Here is a 20,166-nt window from a genome sequence, read left to right on the forward strand (position 1 = left end):
GAAGAGATTATTCACTATTACTTCATCTTTTTGTTCTGTTTGGGCCCTCAGTGAGCTGGATGATCTTGGTGACTATGATTTGTTTTACTTATACTGCCAATTCAAATGCTGATCTCTTGTGGAAACACGCTCACAGACACACCCAGAAACAATGTTTTACCAGCTATCTGGACATCCTAGCTTGGTAAAGCTGACATATAAAATTAACCATCACATGTCCTATTCCTTTTTCAATGATATTTCTTTGCTTCATCCTATTTATATGTTTTAAAAAATATGTATTGTTGCCATGACCTAAAAACAGTCTCTTTCTTTGCTATTATTTACTAGCTTATCTCCCATGTGACTATATGGCTGCTCCCGTTGTATGCATTCATTGCTTATTGGAACTTTGGCCTTTTAAACAAGCTATAGTAGGAAAAAAAAATCTATATTCAATACAAAGCTCTATGTTGAACATATAGAGATGCCAGCGCCCATTGAATAAATAAATGAGTGAATGAATGAAAAATAATAGCCAGGAATGCCAGATAAAAGGTAAAGTAGAATGATAGTAGATTATGTACTCTTTCTGTAACCCTCTATGCATACTATAGAGCAATAACACTTGTTGGGGTGCATTTCTGTGAGAAAACTGCAAAAGCATTTTGACTAATGCATTAATGAATTAGCTTACAGACATAGGAAGAAACGCAGTATTTCAGACCAAAAATGGTTAAACTGCTAATGACCACCGAGTTTACTTTCAAAGTTGATACAGAATACTTCACATTGAAGTACAACTAGCATTGCCTTCACTACTCCTTAGAAATATTTTATGTCCCAAATTTATAACTGGACTCTTTACTCTCACTTTGAGATACACCCCTAGTTCCCTAGGTACTTCTTTGAGAAAGAACATATTCTTTCAAAAATTTCTGCAATAAAAAGTTTTTTGCACTTTTTTGCAAAGTTACCTGTAATTCTATCTTTCAGTTAAGGAAATGCTCCCTGTTGAAAATATTAAGAGAAGTGGCATTAGCTTCCATTATCAGATCTTAATAGCTTAGCCGGGATCTATTCATCATAACCTGGGATTTCATTCTTACCAAAGGAGAAAGGAGACATAAACTTTAGTGGGTTGACACATTTTTTAAAAAAAGTAGATTGGGTGTAATATCCAGGTAGAAATGGGCCAGGGTGTTAGACTTGGAAGTAGGTCTAACAACTTGGCAATGTAAACTCAGAGTAAATTGGTATAGGGGATGGATGGGTTTGGTGACCAGGTAAGTAAAGAATCAACCAAAATAGTGTTTTAAATAGGAAGGATGTGATAAGGATGCCCATTTTGTTTAGGGCAGGACATAAATACTTTGCTGAGTTGAATTACATTTGTACTATACATATTAATAAGATAAATACGTTCTTACCTGCAATTGATATCTTGTTGAAAATGAATAATATCTTCTTCTAAGCAGTAATTTCTGTTGATTTACTATTAAGACAGCATTCCTGAATAACCATGATTTGTATCCTACATGACAAATAATCTTTCCTTTTGGTCTGTATGAATATACATAGAACTCTTTACAGTGGTGGAGTCAAATAGAGCAGAAATGACTGCTGAGATTTTTAAGTTTTTGCTAATATTTAATACTTTCTCTAATTCGGATAAACTTTGCACTCTTTTTCAGCTCAAGTTATTTTTCTTAATATGTTCTACCAACCTGAAAATGAAGCATTTTAAATTATGTTAGTAATCATTTTACTATACTGTGAAACTTTTGCCATTACTTAGATGTCAAGAGATTTGACATCTAGGTATTTATTGAACACCAGTGTATATGTAGGCATTGGCTAAAACACAAGCCTAATAATTCACCAGCTTTAAGTAGGCAGAAGTGAAGACTGCATAATAGTCTGTTTATTTTATGGTACTTGATTATAGTGTAACTACAGAAGAGAAGAGCTCCATTAAGCAGTTATTTCTTAAAGTATGAATGACTGCACATGTAAAGGTATTACGATTCTTACTTGATCACTCAAAAAATAGAATTTTTAAAAAATTCTAGCACAATTATATGCGGGTAGTTTACACTTTTTGGTTCCAATCACATTCCACTTATACCCTAAGAGTTTCCAAAGGTCTGGTGCAGTGGCTCACACCTGTAATCCCAGCACTTTGGGAGGCCGGGATGGGCAGATTGCAAGGTCAGGAGTTTGAGACCAGACTGGCCAACATGATGAAACCCTGTGTCTACTAGAAATACAAAAACTAGCCAGATGTGGTGGTCTGTGCCTGTAATCCCAGCTACTTGGGAGGCTGAGGCAGGAGAAGCACTTGAATCTGGGAGGCGGAGGTTACCGTGAGCTGAGATTGTGCTGCTGCACTCCAGCCTGGATGACAGAGCAAGACTCTGTTTCAAAAAAAAAAAAAAAAAAGTTTCCTTATCTTTTTCAGTATCCTGAATGTACATACTGCTTTCAGCACAGACTATTATTGCCCTGACTTTTCATGACTATTCCTCTCTTCTTAACAGCCCTCCACCCTTCACTCAGTATTATTTTATTCTCCCCCATGCTGAAACACATGTTTTTTCCTTGTACTTATTTATAGCTTTCATGGCTGATTTTCCCAGGGCTCTATCCTTTGATTAATAACATCCAAACTCAAGACTAAGAAACCAATGAGGATAGGAGTTTCTGTTTCAAATCGTTCCCCATTCCTTTTTCCTGAGATTAGGCCGTACTTCTTTCATTTATTCTAAATTAAACTTCTCCTCAGGAATGGATTTTATAAGACATTCTCTGCTTTCTAAATCCTAAATCTACTTTCTCTTCCAAATCTGTAAGCCAAGTGTTACTTGTCAGTTCATTGATTCTGGCTTGAAAGTCAGGAAAAGCAAAAGCTACCTACCAGATGACTGACTTGTTCCACTCTCTCACTTTGGGGAAAAAAGACAAATTCTGTGTCAGATTTTTTTTTTTAGAGTAGTACTTTTCCTAGGGATAAAGACTTGTAAAGAATGTGATCTTCTTAGAAGAATTATGCCACATCAGAAGGTGCCTTCAAGTGCGGTTTTTGAAGTGCTTACAAAGCATGTCCTAGAACTTTTTCTCATCACAGTTCACAACAAAAATAACAATCCAATCTATGGCCCTAACTAAAGTAGATTAGTTATGAAAACATCAATAGCAACTTAAGGAAAGATGATCTTACCTAAAAGGAGGTTCCATAGCCAAGATCCCAGAAACAGCTGCAGGTTTATCGTTATATTTATTTATTTATTTATTTATTTATTTTGAGACGGAGTTTCGCTCTTGTTACCCAGGCTGGAGTGCAATGGCGCGATCTCGGCTCACCGCAACCTCCGCCTCCTGGGTTCAGGCAATTCTCCTGCCTCAGCCTCCTGAGTAGCTGGGATTACAGGCACGCGCCACCATAGCCAGCTAATTTTTTTGTATTTTTAGTAGAGAGGGGGTTTCACCATGCTGATCAGGATGGTCTTGATCTCTTGACCTCGTGATCCACCCGCCTCAGCCTTCCAAAGTGCTGGGATTACAGGCGTAAGCCACCGCGCCCGGCTATCGTTATATTTATTATATGAGATGCTGCAACTACAGGTCAGAACTGTGTCAGGCACATAGAAGGCACTCATTAAATGTTAGTCCCCTTTCTCCCTTTCACGTTTGTGGCTGTTCTATGCGGTCAGTTTCCTTTTTCTCTCTCTCTCTGTACATATGTATTTGTACTTAAAATCTACCTGAATATTTGTCTGTAAAATTTAATAACTATCTTTAAAATCTGAGGACATTTAATGACCTGCACATGACATATAATGTGGCTTTATGAATTTTAAACTTAAAAGTAAGAATCAGCACCTTGCAACCTAGATTGCATAATGAAATGTGTAATGGGAAGTGGTAAATCTCATGTATTCAGGTCCTAGAATGCACAGTCATTTTCAGTAACATTTTTTACTTGAGAAACAGTGGACATAGACTTTTCTTCTTCATGCTTTTTGACTGTAGAATGTAGGACAGCCACAGGTAGAGCTTATGTTGTTAGCGTAGCACTTGGCAGGTCACCCACCCCTCTTTTTTGGTAAGCTTTAAACTGTTCAGAATGGTGTGTTTCAGTGACTACTACTTGCCTCCTACTATATCTGCAAAATTTCTAATCCACTTCTTACAATTTTTGGTCTCATTTTTATTTTTGGTTGTTGAATAAATTAGAAGAATATGAAAGAATCATTTTTGTTTAAGTGGTTTCACAGCATTTCTCTAAAATGTTTTTACAACAGCCTTTACCTTCTTTCTCAAATTCTAGTTTCATATATGTCATCTTCCTAAGAGTCTTTATTTTAATTTCTATCTTTGCTTTGCCTAATTATTTTGCCTATTCTGAAGTACAACTGAGGTGAAGGAAATATACTTACTGCTAAATTCTCAAAGAAAAAAGGGGGATTAACTATAGCAATCATAATTTAATTTGGATAATTAAATTAGTGCATGATTATTTATAAAGGAAAGTCCCAAATAGACTTAAATGTACTTTCTTTTCAGATACAAAATGTTTTATTTCATTAAAATTAGCATTATTATATAATCATTTATGAACATGAAAAATACTTGAATGCATTTAAAAAAAAAAAAAACACCTTCCCTCAGTAGTCGTGCATGCTTTACTACTTCTTCATTCATTAGGATACAATTAATAGGTCTTTCAATAATATTGAACACAACCACATGCAAGGCTTTGATGGACTGATGTGTTTCTCCAACTAGAAGAGTTGTAAATGTGTATGAGTTTAGTTTATTCAAACCTTTAGGCTGTGACTACCTGAGTCACAGACCTTTGCAGAATTTTAGCTGTCCCTTATTAATTTCACATTACATAGTTGCTTGTATTTTTATATATTCATTTTGTTCCTTGGCCATAAGTTTTATTGTTTTCAGATTTCACAATGAATAATTTCTATAAAATAATGTTTACCCAATAAATATTTACTGAGAGCTTATTATATACATGTCTTAGTTTGGGCTGCTGTAACAGTACTGTAGAATGAGTGGCTTACAAATAATAGAAATTTATTCATCATAGTCCAAGACGCTGTAAAGTGTAAGCTCAAGCTGCCAGCAAGTCAGGTCTGATGAGGATCCACTTTCTTTTTTTGCAGATAGCCATCTTCTCATTGTATTCCCACATGGTGAAGAACAGAGAGAGAGAAAGCAAGTTCTCTTGTGTCTTTTTTTTTTTTTTTTTTTTTTTTTTTTTGAGACAGAGTCACACTTTGTTGACCAGGCTGGAGTGCAGTAGCAGGATCTTGGCTCACTGCAGCCTCTGCTTCCCAGGTTTAACTGATTCTCCAGCCTCAGCCTCCTGAGTAGCTGGGTCTGCAGGCTGTACTATCACACCCAGTTAATTTTTGTATTTTTAGTAGAGCCAGGGTTTCACTATGTTGGTTAGGCTGGTCTCAACTGCTGACCTCAACTGATAGGCCTGCCTTGGCCTACCAAAGTGCTGGGATTATAGGCTCTCTTGTATCTTTTTGTAAGGGCACCAATCCAATTCTTACGAGCTCCATCTTGATTATCTAATTACATCCCAAAGCCCTGTTCTAATAAGCACTTATTCAACTTAGTGGAGATACTTGGTATAGAATAAATAGTTACATTTTATAGTAAGTTGTGTGGTGTTAAGTGCTGCAGAGAAAAACAGATCAGTTAAGGGGAATAGAATGGTGGGTGATGTTGTATGTGTGTCAATTCAGGTGTGTAGGTATGTGAATTTGCATCCATGTGTATGTGTGTGTATGGGGTTATTTTTTAGTAGGTTTGGTAGGAGAGGTTTCGTAATATGATATTTTGGCAGACACTAAAGGAAGTAGTGGAGCAAATTATGAAACTCTAGAGGACTTTCCAGGGGAGTGGAACAGAAGATATGAAGAGTGACTTCATTTGGCATATTCAAGGAACAGAAGGAAGGCCAGTTTGGCTAGAACAGAATAAAGGAAGGAATAGGGATATGTACTCCCTGCAGAGATGAGGTCTGAAAGTAACAGATTAGTGGGGAGGGACGGAAGATCATGTTTAGACTTTGAAAGCTTTTGTAAAAATAATGATTTTCTTGCAGAACTGACATGATTTGGCTTGCATTTTTATTTTATTCCTTTTTAATTTTTGAAGTATATTTGATGAACAATAAAATATACTGGTCTTAAATGATCAGGTCTAAAATTCTTGACAACTATATGTTTCTATACACCATGTAATGACCATCCAGAACAAGATATAGAACATTTTCATCACACCAGAAAATTTCCTTATGCCTTTTCCATTCATTTCCTCCCTTTTTCTGTTCTTAAGCTTTATATAAACGGAACAATGTAATATATACTCTTTTGTGTCTGGCATCTTTTGTGCAACATATGTTTATGAAATTCATCCTTGTTTTTACATAAATTAACAGTTCATTTCTTTTTATTGCTGTGTAGTATTCTAATGTTAATTTGTTTATGTTTTCAAGTATTGATTCCTGTTGGTGGTTGGTAGATATTTGAGTGCTGCTGAGTGTGAAGCTGTTATAAATAAGGCTGCCATGATGTCTTTTTGAAAACATACGTTTTTAATTCTTTTGAGTATTTACTTAGCTGTCATGCTGGGTCATAGGGTAGATGTATGTTCAATTTTATAGCTAAATGCTAAATAGTTCTTCAAAGGAGTTGTGTCATTTTAAACACCCACCAGCACTGTAAAAAGTTGTGGTTGCTCTCTACTAGTATTACTGTGCTTTTCTTTTTTTTTTTTTAACCTTAGCCACACATGTCACACAGGTGGGCGTAAATGGTTTTGGTTGTTTTAATTTGCATTTCTTTGATAGCTAATGCTAATGCACACCTTTGCTGTGCTTATTGACCACTCTGACGTCTTCCTTTGTGATGCACCTGTTCAAATTTTCGTCCATATTATAAATGAGTAGACGGTCTTTGTATTGTTGATTTGTGGACGTTTTTTATGTATTCTCCTAAGAAGTGCTGTTTTCAGGTGTATGTAGTACAAGTACCTTTTCCCAGTGTGTAGATTTTGCCTATTAAATTTCTTAAAAGAGTCTCTTGAAGAGCAGAAATTTCTGCTTTTGAAGACATTTATCATTTTTGTTGTTTGTTTCAATAGTACTTGTGCCCTGTTTAATCAAATTTCACAAGCTTTTAAAGCTACTCTTTTCTATTTTCTTCTAGAAACTTTCTATTGTTAGCTTTTATATGTAGGTTTATGATCTATCTCAAATTAATTTTTGTGTATTAAGTTAGGAAAAGATTGAGGATTTTTATCCCATGTAGCTATCCATATGTTAAAAAGGTTTCTTTTTCCTTATTGCATTGGCTCAGTGATTTGATTGACCATTAATTGACCATGTATGCCTTACATGTTACAAATATCACTTGTTCCTGTGTTGACAACATACTGTGGTAGGCACATCAAGGAAGGAAACAGAGGTTACCATTAAAAGGCTATTAAAATAATCCAAATGATAGGCTTGGACAACAGTGACAGCAAGTCTAATTTTAGATATATTCTTTTTTTTTTTTTTTTTTTTTTTGAGACGGAGTTTCGCTCTCGTTACCCAGGCTGGAGTGCAATGGCACGATCTCGGCTCACTGCAACCTCTGCCTCCTGGGTTCAGGCAATTCTCCTGCCTCAGCCTCCTGAGTAGCTGGGATTACAGGCACTTGCCACCATGCCCAGCTAATTTTTTTTTTTAGTATTTTTAGTAGAGACGGGGTTTCACCATGTTGACCAGGATGGTCTCGATCTCTTGACCTTGTGATCCACCCGCCTCGGCCTCCCAAAGTGCTGGGATTACAGGCTTGAGCCACCGTGCCCGGCCAGATATATTCTTAAGGTAAACTAAGGAGATTTACTCATAGATTGGATGTGGTTTTTAGAGAAGAGGAGACCTCAAGACTCGCTCCAAGTTTTCAGGCTAGAATGTCTTGTAGAAAGCTGAAGGGGTGAAGTCGTTATTTATTAAGATGAGGAAGATTGCATATAATAGATTTGAAGGGCAAAATTTGGAGATTATATATGTATACACACACACACACACACACACACACACACACACAAACACACAGAGACACACACACATTTGGTCTCCAATTGGAGAAATAATCATTATATCCTTTTTTTTTTTTTTTTAAGCCATATATGATTTGTTCATTAGGTGATTTTACTTACATTTCCTCTAGTCTTCACTTGGAGATTTTTATGGAAACCTAGATCCACAAATTTAAATGTCTACTCGGTATTTCCACTTGGAATGCACTCAAGTACCTCCAGATCACCATTTTAAAAACTAAACATAACAACTTGCCCCCAGTATATTGACCCCCCAACATTCTTTCCACAGTGATTTTCATGGCAGGATAATGTTCTAAGTCAAACAAAAACTGTGGCGTCAGTCCAGATGTTTCCCTCTCTCTTGCTGTCATTTCCAAGTCTCTTTATTTGCCAAGCCCTAGCAAGCTACGTATTAAAAATATAACAGAAACTTACCTTTCATTTATATCTCTTTTGTAGGTATTGCCTAAGCATTTTTGAGACCACATTCATAAAAATGTCTATTAAGCTGCAGCCCCAGGTTTTTGCTCCCTAATGAAATCTGGCTTCATTGTATGGCTGTTAATACAGCACATGTTGGTTGACATGGGTTCAATTCTGGCTTAGGTTGGAATCACATTTCTGCCTTTTCCAGTCTATGAAATCTCAGTCAGATTAGGAAATACCTCTGTGAAATGATGGTAACATTGGCAATGGTATCATAGAATTTGTTGGTAGATTGAACTGGTTGGAAAGTATGAAGTGTTTACTGCTTAGCAGCGGGTGCTCAGTAGATGCTAGCTCTTTCTTGCCTATTGTTTTTATTATTTCTAATAAAACCATGAACTCCCCCTTTAAATTCAGGCTCATCATTTCCCTTGTATTACTTGTATTATTCGTTGAACTAACCTCCTATCTGGCCTCCCTGACACCAGGTAGCAAACTCTGTTAAGTGGTTTTAGTTTTCCTCTAAAATGAGAACTCATTTAATTTCTTCAACTAGTTTAAAATCTTGCTTTGAATCTCACATTACCTGTACAGTAAATGTTCCTATTAAGAGTGAGGCATTTATCACAGTTCCTTGCTATCCTTCTCTCTTTCTAGTCCTCGCTTTATGCCCTCCAATCCCATTTCCTATTGCTTCCTTTGGTCACAATGGTTAGTTTTCACTCAGGTACTGACACGTGCCCTGTTTGCCCCTCCAACCTTCTTTCTCATGGTGACAAACAATTGTTTCTTTTTCAAGATTGTCTTTCAAGGCTTTGAAATTTTTTTTTTCTTTGTCTAACAAACCAACATAGATATGCTTTCCTTCATGTTTTCTTTCTTCGTATCCTCCAAATGACTCTACCACAGCATAGAAAGGTAAAGTATTATTAAGAGTTGGCACCAGAGTTTGGTTCACACATCATCTTTATTCAAAAAAGCAAAAAACAAACAAAAAAACCAGACTTAATAAGTTACTCTCATTAGAAGTAGAAACATTCAGTGTCCAGATGTCAGTAGGAACCCAAGTAACAAAGAGTCACTCAAGTTTCTCTGTGTGAGAAGCTGGGGTTTTATTTTAAACTGGGCCCTACAAGAAAGACAGGAAAAGTGAGTGTGAGATTAAGGCCATCTGGATGATGGCCCAGTGGACATACACTTGTATAGAGGAGTTTGAAGGATGTTTATGGACGGATCTGCTAAATGTTTACCCTCTCCTCTGTCTGCTCCTGACATCTTCAAGAAATGTTTCTGCATGCTGTCTTGTGTCCATGTTAGGTATGTTGGAGGGAGTTGGGAAGAGTTGGGGAAGCATCAAGGAAGGGCTGAATTTCACAGCAAGGACAATGTGTCAAGGGTCCAGATGAGAGGAAGTAGTACGGAGAGGAATGTTTATCTTTAGAGCAAAGGTATGAAGGTTCTTGCTGATAGCCTGGTAACAAGAATAGACTCTCCTGCTACTTCTTTGTATAATTAAATCTCTCACATTCACCTCTCAACCTAAATGTTTCTTCCTCAGGAAAGCAGGCTCTGACACCCTGGGCTAGGTTAACTTCCTTGGTTCCAAGATCTTTTGACACTACATATTACAGAGCTATAGTCCTTAATTTAAGGTGGTATTCCTCCCAGAGGCAATTTGCAGTGTTCAAACCATCTTTATTACCACTGCAGGGGATGGAGAGAGGGCTGCTACTTGCATCTGGTAGGGTGGAGTACAGGAATGCTGCTAAATGTCCTAAAATGCACAAATAATTATTCAGCTCAGTATGTCAATAGTCTTGAAGTTGTAAAGCCCTAGTACAGTGTCTAATATAATTATATATGCATATAGGAAAGATTCAGTCAGTTAATCAACTAAGGCATTCTCATTGCCTCAGCTACTGAGTGGCACATAGTACATGCTCAGTCAAAGGCTGGTTGATTGAATGATTGATTGCTATTATATTTATTTATTCATGTGTCTGTTTTGCACTAGATTTCTCTCTTCCTGAAGCCACAACAAGTATCTTTTTATCAATGAGACAGTACCATGAAGCATAGTTTCTAATACAAGTAGATGGACTAGAATATTTTTTCAGTAAATAAAAAATTATTCAAGTTCTCTGTGGCTTTCAATAGAAGAAAATGCAAGGATAACACATTCTCTCTTTACTTTTCCAAAATTTTCTTCAAATCCAATTTTTTTGCATTCCCAGGCCAAGAAAACTTGGCCACAGGAATAATTTTTCTATGGTGATAATTAGTCCAAGACTGAAAAAACTGTTTTAAGGCAGAAAATTTAAAAAAAAATGCTCTGCAAAATAATGACTTTTTCAGCCTAATTCTTTCAGGTCTAAATAATAGAAGGGGGTGGTATTTTAAATATCAGAAAAGGAAGCTGCCTCCCTTGGTGATCTTTTGCATGTTCTTAAAGAATTCATAATCTAAGAAGAAGGTAGAGATGTAAACAAATCATCATAATGCAATGAGAAAGAGGGGAGGCTATGTCATTGGGATCGCATTGCCTAAAATAGTGCTTGCTTCCAGTAAGTACTTGCCAGATGAATTTGAAAGTAGCTGGCATAAGTCTGACAATAATGAGGTTCAATAAATAACCATGTTCACTTTTCTCCTAATGGGGAAAAACTTGATGTATTCAGGATTCGTTTTGTGTGTGTGTTTTCTGTTTTCTTATTACTTTTACCAGATCTTTCACAAAGGATCTAACTGTGTTCGCTGAGGGATCAAGGAATCTCTTTTTATGTTTGCTGAGGCTCAGTCTAAATTTGGGGATGAGGGACAGTGAGGGAAAAGAACTTTCTTTCACTGTTTTTGTCTCTATTCTTACAGATACACACTACCCTCTGTCCAAACTGGATCAACTGTAATTCCCAGATCCTGTTTCGTGGGGTTTCATCTGTATGCCTTTGTTTCCTTCTCATGAAATGGCTTTCTTTTCTGTAACCAAAACATAAACATGCTCAATTCTTCATATCCAGCCAAAAAGCCCCTTCCAGTATGAAGCCTCACCTGCTCAACTAGTAGCTTGCTCCTTCCTCACGTGTCAATAGCACTGTTCTCTTACAGTACCACTCATGGCACATAATGCCAGCTATCTTGAATTCTATGGTCTGAGTACCTATCCTGTCCAATCAGGTGAGGGGAACCTCTCCAGTGCAAGGGGTTTGGCTTTGAGCCATATAAATTTGGGGTCTCAGGATGGTTATTTATCCTTCAGAAAACTATATAATTTAATTTAGACTTACTTTCCTCATCTGCAAAAGGGACATAATAATGTGCAACATTGAATCAAATATTATTTAAGAGGTACCTAGTGTAGTGACAGGATATGTTAAAATCTCAATAAACTTTACTGTTCCACTGTGTCTTTGTCACTACATTGCAAGCTTCTAGATTCTTTTTTTCTCAGTTTAGAGCAGAACATAACAAAATCAGTATGTAATATCTTTAAACTTTTTTAGAGAACTGTTTTAGATTTACAGAAAAATTGCAAAGAAAGTTCCCTCTTACTTCCCACTATGTTTTGCATGTAATTAATGTTATATTAGTATGATACGTTTGTTGCAATTAACAGACCAATATTGATGAGTTATTAAATTCATATTTCATTCATATTTTCTTAGCTTTCCTCTAATGTTCTTTTTCTCCTTCAAAATCCCATCTACAGTTCAGTACATTCAGTCATATCTTTTCAGGCTCCTCTTGGTTGTGACAGTTTTTCAGATATTCCCCTTTTTGATTACTTTGTTTCTTTTGAGAATTATTGGTCAGTATTTTGCAAAATCTCCCTTAACTGGAATTTGTCTGATTTTTCTTGAACTGAGGTTATGTATTTCTGAGAGGAGGATCACAGAAGTAAAGGCGATTTTTCATCATAATGTCAAGGGCACATATTATCAGTGACTTATCAGTGTTACTGTTGACCTTGGCTAAGGTAGTATTTGTCATGTTTCTGCATTGCAAGGTTACTGTTTTTGCTCCCTTTTTCATATTGTATTCTTTCTGAAGGATGTCACAATCTGCAGCCCACACTTTAAATATGGGGAGTTGTGATCCACCTCCTGGAGGGTGAAGTATCGAAATATTATTTGGAATTGTTCTGCATAGAGGATTTTAAGGCTCTACCAGAAAAGCAGAACTAATAAGATATATGCAGACAGACAGACAGATAGATAGACAGACGTAGCTTGTGTGATTATGGGAGCTGGCAAGTTTCAAACTTGTGTAGGACAGGCAGGCATGCTGGAAATTCTCATTACTAGAAATAAGAGTATTCTCATACTAGAAATACTACAGCTCAGGGAGTCCAAAATTAGAATTTCTCCTTGTTCTAGGAAACCTCAGTTTTTCTTTTAAGATACTTCAACTCATTGAATGAGACCATCCAGATTATCAAGGATAATCTCCTAAGTAAAGGTAATTCTTAATCCTTTATTTATCATCAACTGATTGTAAATATTAACGATATCTACAACATAGCTTCACAGCAACACCCAGATTAGTGTTTAATTGAATAAGTAGGCACTATGGCCAAACCAAGTTAAAACATCAACTGGCCATTATAGTTTCTTCTCTCTGTTTATGCGATTGCTTCTTTATCAGTGTGAACTCACAGTTACTTAATTTTTACTTCAGCTTATAATACAGCATTACTTTGTTTATTTTGCTGCTCAAATTGTTCCAGCTTTGAACTCCTTCACCTGGCTATGGTGTCCCTTTAAAATAATCCCCCTCCCCTTTCTCTCTCTCTCTCTCTCTCTCTCTCTCCTCTCTCTCTCCTCTCTCTCTCCTCTCTCTCTTCTCTCTCCCTCTCCTCTTTCTCTCTCTCTCTCCCTCTCTCCCTCTCTCTCTCTCTCTCTCTCTCTCTCTCTCTCTGTGTGTGTGTGTGTATGTGTGTGTGTACTTAGCATTGTCTTTACTCTGTAGCACTACAAGATGCTTCAGGCTTATTTTATATGTGTCCTGGATAAATGAATTAGCTATTTATCCAAAGTCCCAGGTTCCCTTTATTGCAAAGTAGTATTAGAAACCAAAATTTCAATGTCACATGTGCCTGTTATTATAAAGTATCCTATTTCTCTTCTTTCTTTCTTTCTTTTTCTTTTTTAGACAGTCTCACTCTGTTGCCTAGGCTGGGATTCAGTGATGCAATCTTGGGTCACTGCAACCTCTGTCTCCTGGGTTGATGTGATTCTCCTGTCTCAGCCTCCCTAGTAGCTGGGACTACAGGTGTGTGCCACCATGCCCAGTTAATTATTTTGTTTGTATTTTTAGTAGAGATGGGAATTCACCTTATTAGCCAGGACGGTCTCGATCTCCTAACCTAGTGATCTTCCCTCCTTGGCCTCCCACAGTGCTGGGATTCTAGGCATGAGCCACCGTACTTGGACAGAGTACCCTATTTCTAATCCTCTCAACTCACAGGACAAAAGGTATATGTGTGTCCACTCACTAACCAACATATATTCATGATATGGTTTGGCTGTGTCCCCACCCAAATCTCATCTTGAAATCCAGTGTGTTGTGGGAGACACCCAATGGGAGGTAACTGAATCATGGGGACAGGTCTTTCCCATGCTGTTCTTGTGATAGTGAGTAAGTCTCACAAGATCTGATGGTTTTATAACAGGGAGATTCCTTATACAAGCTCTCTCTCTTTGCTTGCTGCCATCCATGTAAGATGTGAGTTGCTCCTCCTGGCCTTCCACTATGATTCTGAGGCCTCCCCAGCCACATGGAACTGTAAGTCCATTAAACCCTTTTGTCTTCCCAGTCTCAGGTATGTCTTTATCAGCAGTGTGAAAATGGGCTAATAAAATACACACCTATAAATATTTCTTTGTGCCTCCAACTCTAATATATTGTTACAGTGAATCATCCTATCCTCTTATTCATGATTATCTGTAGACTCTTACTCCAACAGTAAGAAACCTGACTTCTGCCATCTGCCATCCACTTGTTTACTTTCATTTCCACTATGCATATATAGTGGTTTGAGAATTACTAACCTGTCCCCTCACAGGAAGCAGCTTTATCAACTTCCAGAGTTACTTAGATCATTATGTTTCCTCCCTACCATCTTCAGTGAGGTAATTTCATACAGACAGGCTATCACACAGTTAGATTGTTTTTATTTTCTATGTTCCATCCTGCTTTTCTCAATCTCATAAGTAATTTTTTAAAAAATTTGCAAACATTAAGATTCACTTTGAATTTTAACAAATTTATAATATGTATGCAGCATTATGGTATTATATGTAGCCTTTCAGACAGATTTCTTTTACTTAGCAATATGCATTTAGGGTTCATACATGTCTTCACATAGCTTGATCACTCATTTCTCTTTTATCACTAAACAATACTCCCTTGTATGAATATGCCATAGTTTTATTATCTATTTATCACTGAAGCAACATTTCATTGTTTGGTGCTTTTAGCACAGTTAAGTCTGGATCAATAAAAGAATGGAGTGTGGTACTGAATGAGAAAGACAGTGTCTTCAGCCTTGAAATTAAAAAAAAAAGGAAGAAACGTAACTTCTTTAATTTATTTCAACTCCAACTTCTCTGATGCTGCTGCTTCTTTGCCTACCCCATGCCCACTTAACCAGGAATTCATTTTTACTACTTATCCGAGAGGATTGTAGCCATTGCAGCAAAAAGCATATTTCATATAACTATTGCGTATAGTTTGAATTGAATCAGAACATCCCAAAACAAAGCTGCATTATCATTTTATTTGCCCTAAAAAATAAAGCCTATTAAACATAAAAAGGTAAAACAACCCATACATAGAGACATCATAAACAATCACAAAAGGACTAAAACTATTACATTTTTCTTCAGATACTACAGTTAATATTACCTATTTCAGGGCTCTCATGGATGAAGATTTTAAGGTAGACAAGATGTCAGGTGAATAGGAAGTAAAGTATGTGGAGATGATTTTTATGTCAAACATTTACCTTTAATAGCACATTGACAGAAAATGCATATGCAATGCTATTTATTTTTTTTTTCCAATTCTGTTCTCAGAGACCCTCACAATTTCTCCAAATTGGATTGCAACACACCTTATATCTTAGAAACAGGAATTGCTTTGGGACACCATCTCTGAAACAGGAAAAAAAAAATATACCATCCTTACTGAAGCATGTCAATTCCAAGGCTGATTTATATTCCAAATTGAGTTGTTTTGCCTCTCTCAGCTTTCCTTTGAATCTTTTTCCAAACCATAATCTGTAGACAACTGTTCGCCCACGTACCTGTGGTTAGGGCATTGTGAGACAGATTTGCCTTTATTCCATATTAAATGCAAAAATTACTTTAATGCAGTAGTGAAGTAAAAATGCTGTAGGCACTCTAGAAAATAAAAGTCAAAAATTTCTAGCTTAATGGTCCTGCAGAAGAAAAATCTCAGTTTCATTGTGTATCCTGTGCATATCACAATGTATGTTTGACATAAAGCTGAAAGATAAATAAGATAAGCCACTTCCATCTTACTACTTATTATGAAGGATTATAAAAATATATTCAGGGCAAGCTGGGGTCTTACTTTTCCCCCTGTTTTGTTCTTTTGTATTTTTTTGGGCAGTTAGTTCTAAAGTCAGATTTCTGCGATGAGCTCAGGAGGAGGGCAGAGAAGAGAACTAAACTCAAATGTACCACGTAGTTATATTTTCAGTAACATAAGTTATCTACCTGGTTTGTTTGTTTGTTTGTTTGAGACAGAGTCTTGTTCTGTCTCCCAGGCTAGAGTGCAGTGGCAAGATCTTGACTCATTGCACTCTCCTTCGCCTCCCAGGTTCAAGCACTTCTGCCTCAGCCTCCCAAGTAGCTGGGACTACAGGTGACGCCACCGTGTTCAGCTAATTTTTGTACTTATAGTAGAGAAGGGATTTCACCGTGTTGTCCAGGATGGTCTCAATCTCTTGACCTTGTGATCTGCCTTCCTTGGCCTCCCAAAGTGCTGGGATTACAGGCATGAGCCACCACGCCTGGCCATCTACCTGGTTTTTGAACTAAAATTGCTTAATATTTTTTAATTTTAAAAAAAGCTTTCATTTAATCAGGTTTTTTGTTTGTTTGTTTTTGTTTTTGTTTTTGTTTTTGTTTTTGTTTTTTGAGATGGAGTCTTGGTCTATCACCCAGGCTGGAGTGCTTATGGTACAATCTCAGCTCACTGCAACCTCCGCCTCCTGGGCTCAAGTGATTCTTGTGGGTTAGCCTCTTGAGTAGTTAAGATTACAGGTGTGTGCCACCACACTTGGCTAATTTTGTATTTTTATTAGAGATGACGTTTCACCATGTTGGCTAGGACAGTCTCAAACTCCTGACCTCAAGTGATCTGCTCGCCTTGGCCACACAAGGTGCTGGGATTACAGGTGTGAGCCACCACCCCAGGCTAAATAAATATTTATTGAAAGCCTACTTTGCCAATAGAATGCTGATAAATTCTGAAGAGATACCAACAGATTAAGAAGATAGATCAGATTAATTATCTATTTGGAGAAAATAGATTTATAAGACATGAACAGGCCAGGTGCAGTGCCTCATGCCTGTAATCCCAGCACTTTGAGAGGGTGAGGCAGATGGATTACAAGGTCAGGAGATGGAAACCATCCTGGCTAACACAGTAAAACCCCATCTCTACTAAAAATACAAAAACCCAGGCGTGGTAGCACATGCCTGTAGTCCCGGCTACTTGGGATGCTGAAGCAGGAGTATCACTTGACCTAGGGAGGTGGAGGTTGCAGTGAGCCGAGATTGTCACTGCACTCCAGCCTGGGGGACAGAGAGAAACTCTATCTAAAAAAAAAAAAGACATTAACAACAAGACAGTATTCAATTAAGTACTTGATAAGTGGTATAGACCTGTTGTTCTTATAAGAGAGGCACTGGTAGCATTGTGTGAGAAAATAGCAGAATCTCCTGAAATTGCTGGTACAGTTAGAATGTCATAAGAACTCAGGAAAGAAAATGAAAGAAAAAGAGCTTACACATTGTGGAGCCAGAGTATTTTGAAAAAGACATCAAATAGAATAGAGGTAGTGAACCAAGGTGACTGAATAGAACCCTCCAGCCATCTTCTCCCCAAAGGAATACCAAATTGAACAACTATCCATGCCAGAAAGCACCTTCATAAGAACCAAAACATCAAGTGAGCAATTAAAGTAATTGTTTCAACATAATATCAAGAATGAGGGATTGAAGAGGATACGAAAGACAGTCTTGCATCATCTACATCAACCTCCCCTAACCCTAGGCAGGGCTGCATGTAGAGAGAATCTGTGTGCCTGGGGGAGGGAGAGTGAAGTGAGTGTATTGGCTTTGCATTAGGACTCAGCGTTTCTCTGTCATGGCAGAACATAACACAGGACAGAATTCTTCTAGCACCCATGGAGACAGCATTTAAACCAGCCCTTAGCCATAAGAATTCTCAGCACCAGCAAAAGTAATCTGAGTTCTGGCTGGTAATACCACAGGCTAGCTCTACCGCAGTGGCCTGGCACCTAGAAAAAAATTTCAGTGGTAATCAGTCCACAGGGATTGCAGTCCTTGGGCAAGCCCTGGTGTAGCACTGGTCTCAGAGGCAGTGGACTGACTTCACATATGCACAACCCAGCATAACGTAGGCTGTGTCAGTCAGGAAAGTGCCTGCATCAAGGCAGTGCAGCTTAGGTAGAGTATCTTTCCACCTGAGGAAAGGAAAGGGAAGGGTATAGAAGGTTTATGTTGCAACTTGGGTACCAGCTCTAACACTATAAAATAAAGCACAAAGCAGTTTCTAAAGTCCCTGTTTCCAAGACTTAGCATTTGGACAGCATTTCTAGACCCATCCTGGGCCAGAAGGGAATCTACTGCCCTGAAGGGATTGACTACCTGCTGAATAAGAGCCCTTAGCCTTGAATAAATATCAGCAATAGCCAGGCAGTACTCACCATGAGCCTTGGGTGAGACCCAGTCCTGTGCTGGCTTCAGGTTTGACCCAGCATAGAACCTCTCCCATAGAGGTGGCCATGGGAGAGCTCATGTTACTTCTGCCTAAACTCTGGGCAGCCCAGCATATGGAGAGACCCCTTATAATGAGAAGAAGGAGAGACAAGAGAGCTAGAGACTTTGCCTGATAACTCAAAGAATTGTCCCTTAACTCATCAAGTTTCATCGAGGAAGTCTGCCAGAGTCACAGCATTCCTGGGTTTAGGGTACCCTCCCTAGTGCTAATAAGGTTTGGTGTCTACAGGCTTACATCACAACACTCAATCCTGTTTGAATATGTGGAAAGCTCTCTTAAGAATGACAGGTACGAATAAGCCCAGACTGCAAAGATTGTAATAAACACCTAACTCTTCAATGCTTAGACATGGATCAACATTCACAAGCATCAAGAACATCCAAGAAAACATGGCCTAACCAAATGGACTAAATAAGTCACCGGTGACTAATCCTGGAATGATAAAGATATGTGATCTTTCAGACTGGGAATTCAAAATAGCTATCTTGAGGAAGCTCAGAGAACTTCAAGATAACACAGAGATGGAATTCAGAATTCTATCAGGAAAATTTAACAAAGAGATTGAATTAAAATAAAAATCCCAGAGAAATTCAGGAGCTGAAAAATTTAATTGACCAAATGAAAAATACACCAGATTCTCCCAAGTACAGAATTGATGAGCAGAAGAAAGTGTTAATGAACCTGAAGACAGGCTATATAAAAATTCACAGAGGAGAAAAAAGTCAAAGTGAATAAAGTATACCTACAAGATCTAGAAAATAGTCTTAAAAGGGAAAATCTAAAAATTACACATCTTAAGGCAGAAATAGATTAGGATAGAAAGTTCAATCAAAAAAATAATAACAGAAAACTTTTTAAACCAAGAGAAATATATGAATATTCAGGTACAAGAAGGTTCTAGAACACCAGAAAGATTCAACCCAAATAAGAGGACAGCATAATAATCAAACTCTCCAAGCTCAAAGATAAATAAAGGATCCTAAAAGCAGCAAGAGAAAAGCTAAAAGCAGCATAATAAAGGAGCTCAGGTAAGTCTGGTAGCAGACTTCTCAGCAGAAACCTTATAGGCCAGGGAAGACTGGAATAACATATTTAAAGTAATAAAGAAAAAAAATTCTTCCAACTTAGCATATTACATCCAGAAAAAATATGTTTAAAGCATGAAGAAGAAATAAAGGCTTTCCCAGACAATCAAAAGGTGAGGGATTTTGTCAACTAGACTATATTACAGGAAATGCTAAAGGGAGTTCTTGATCTGAAAGAAAAGAACATTAATGAACCATGAGAAATTATCTGAAGGTGTAAAATTTACTGGTAATAGGAAATACACCGAAAAATACAGAATGATCTAGCACTGTAATTGCAGCATGTAAACCGTTTGTATATTTTGTAGGAAGTATAAAAAATAAACCTATCAAAAATTAATAACTTTTTAAGAAAGAGACAATATGAAAGGATATAAATCAAAAAAAAAACAAAAAAGTCAAAAGCCAAGGGGAATGAAGTTGAAATTTAGTGGTTATATTTTTGGTGGTGGTGGTGGTGGTGGTGGTTTTTTACCTTTCTCATTGCTTGTTTGTTTTT

This window comes from Saimiri boliviensis, chromosome 8 (assembly GCF_048565385.1).
Source record: "Saimiri boliviensis isolate mSaiBol1 chromosome 8, mSaiBol1.pri, whole genome shotgun sequence".
Classification (NCBI taxonomy): Eukaryota; Metazoa; Chordata; class Mammalia; order Primates; family Cebidae; genus Saimiri; species Saimiri boliviensis.